The sequence below is a fragment of the Phytophthora infestans genome, genomic scaffold (assembly GCF_000142945.1).
Source record: "Phytophthora infestans T30-4 supercont1.76 genomic scaffold, whole genome shotgun sequence".
Lineage (NCBI taxonomy): Eukaryota > Oomycota > Peronosporomycetes > Peronosporales > Peronosporaceae > Phytophthora > Phytophthora infestans.
In genome coordinates, this window is record NW_003303683.1 from 67,505 (window position 1) to 70,134 (window position 2,630).

Below are 2,630 nucleotides of genomic sequence, written 5' to 3' on the forward strand. Positions count from 1 at the left end.
CACTGTTGACTCACAACCAGGTCTCGGACCTTGAGCGTCCAGCTGCTCGGCTGAACGTTCAGCTTGCCTTGCTCCTGCATCTCGAGCACTTCGCTCCGCGACCTGTGGCTCTGCCACATGCTGTTGATCAGCCATCTGTGGATCCACCACTTGCTGTCGTTCAGCCTCCCGTGGCTCTACCACCTGCTGCCCTGCAGCTGTCCGTGGCCCAGCCACCGTTGGTGCCAACGCCTCCGCGCTCACCTGAGCAGGGTCTTGGTATGGCTTAAGCAAGCCGACATAGAAGACCGGATGCGTGCGCATCTTCTTCGGAAGGTTGAGCGTATACGCTAGGCCCTTCCTGGCCACGACCTTGAACGGTCCTATGAACCGAGGTCTTAACTTCGTCTTGAAGACTGCAGACACTGCATGAGTAGGTAGGTTTTTAGCGTTTAATAAAACTTGGTCACCGACCTCAAACCTCTCAACATTGCTTCTGCCCTTGGCATCTGCATGTTCCTTCTGCGTGTCTTGGCTTTCAGCCATAGCGTCGCGTACTTGACGCATTACGCTCAGTCTCAAAGAGACAAAGTCATCGACTTGCTTGCGAACCGCAACAGGGCTGACATCAGCTAGCCGCTCGGCTATCCCTCCCCCACCAAGCCCTGAGCCACTGCATGGCGGCGTCAGTGGGACGCGAGGGTTAACCAAGCCGTTCACATAGAACGGAGTGTAGCCTGTCGAGGCGTGCACTGCATTTTTTAATGCGAACTCAACGAGTGGGAGCATCTGGCTCCAGCGTTTTGGCGCCTCAGCGCATACGCTTCGGAGGGTATCCTCCACAACGCGATTCACGCGTTCGGTTTGACCATCGGTCTGCGGATGGTCCGCCGTGGACATGTCCAAACGAGTGCCGAGCACTCTGAAGAGGGACGTCCAGAACTTCGCGGTGAAGCGCGGATCTCGATCCGAGACAATTGCCTCAGGCAAGCCATGTTGGCGAAAGACTCGGTCTAAAAACAGCAAAGCTGTACCTTCACCATCAATGGTGTCCGGCACTGCCGCTAAATGAGCCATCTTGCTCAATCGGTCTACAAAGACCACTATACCTGTGTTTCCCGCCTTATCCTTGGGAAGGCAAACACAAAGTCCATACTCATGGACTGCCAGCATCCCTTGGGGACAGGCAAACTCGCCAATGGCGCTGCCGTGCTCGGCGCGGACTTTGTCCGTTGACACGTCTCACACGTGCGTACATAGGTGCCGACCCACTTATACATCTTGGGCCACCAGTACATCGAGCTCACCGAGCCATAGGTCTTCTCCCGACCTAAGTGCCCGCCCACGGGCGTATCATGAACCTCATAGAGGATTCGATACTTTAGATCCTCATCATGAGGAACGACTACACGAGGGTTATCCTCAGCGTCGGTGCTGTAGTACAGCAGGCCGCCATCGAGTGAGTATCGATGCAGCCTCGCGCGTAAGCGCCCAGACAATTCCTTGTCAGAGTCTTTAAACTCTTCGCTCCCAAGAGCCCGTAGCAGCGCTACGCACATGTCGTCTTGTGCATACGCTCCGCGTATCAAGTCAGGCACTGACGACGTCACTGTCGTGACATGAGCTAACTCGTAGTCCGGCCTGCGCGAGAGCGCATCGGCCACTACATTAAGCCGCCCCGGCTTGTACTTCACCTCGAAGTTATACTCGGCAAAGAAGGAAAGCCATCTTGCCATTCTCTGAGAGAGATGAGGCGACTGTGTCGCAGTGCGTAACGACGCATGATCAGTAAAGATCACAAAAGGCTTAGAGCCTAGCAGGTGTACCCTGAATTTGACTAGAGCATACTTCATTGCAAGTAGCTCTTTGTCATGAACTGGATAGTTCTTCTTTGCAGCTTTGAGCTGGCGAGACTCAAACGCGATCACGCGTTCACGCCCTTCGGCGTCTGCTTGTTAGTTAAGCACAACCGATTGCAAAATCGGAGGCGTCACAGACGACGCTAAACGGACTATCCGGGTTCCGGTAGCGCAAGGATCGGAGCCTGGAGAACGCCCTCCTTCACAGCCTCAAAGACTCCGTCGTGCTCGACGTTCCACCACCATGGTGCGTCCCTTCTTAAGGAGATCTGATAATGACCCAAGCCATCTCCGCGTAGTTTGCGCTGTACTTGTGCAAGTAATTGGCTAAGCCTAGCCACTTGCGTAAGTCCTTTTGGTTCTTGGGAACCGGCCAGTCCACGATGGCCTTGACTTTGGCAGGATCTGCCCTTAAGCCTCGCTTTCCAATGAAGCACCCGAGGAAAGGTATTTCCTCCGCGCCAAAGACGCACTTGTCCAAGTTGGCATACAACTTGTTAGTGCGCATGCACTCGAGCACCGCTCGCAAGTGGTCAATGTGGTTTTCCACGTCTGACTTTCCGTGCTCAGCACGACTATGGACGAATATATCGTCAAAGTACGTTTGAGCGTACGCCCGGTGGGGCCTAAACAACTGCGTCACAAGACGATTGAACGTTGCTGGTGCGTTCGACAGCCCCTGGGGCATCACCAGCCACTCTTAGAGCATACCGCTCGGAGTACTCACCGCTGTCAGCGGAATGTCGCTCGCTCTCAAGAGCAATTGGTAGTATTCATCGACCAAGTCGAGCG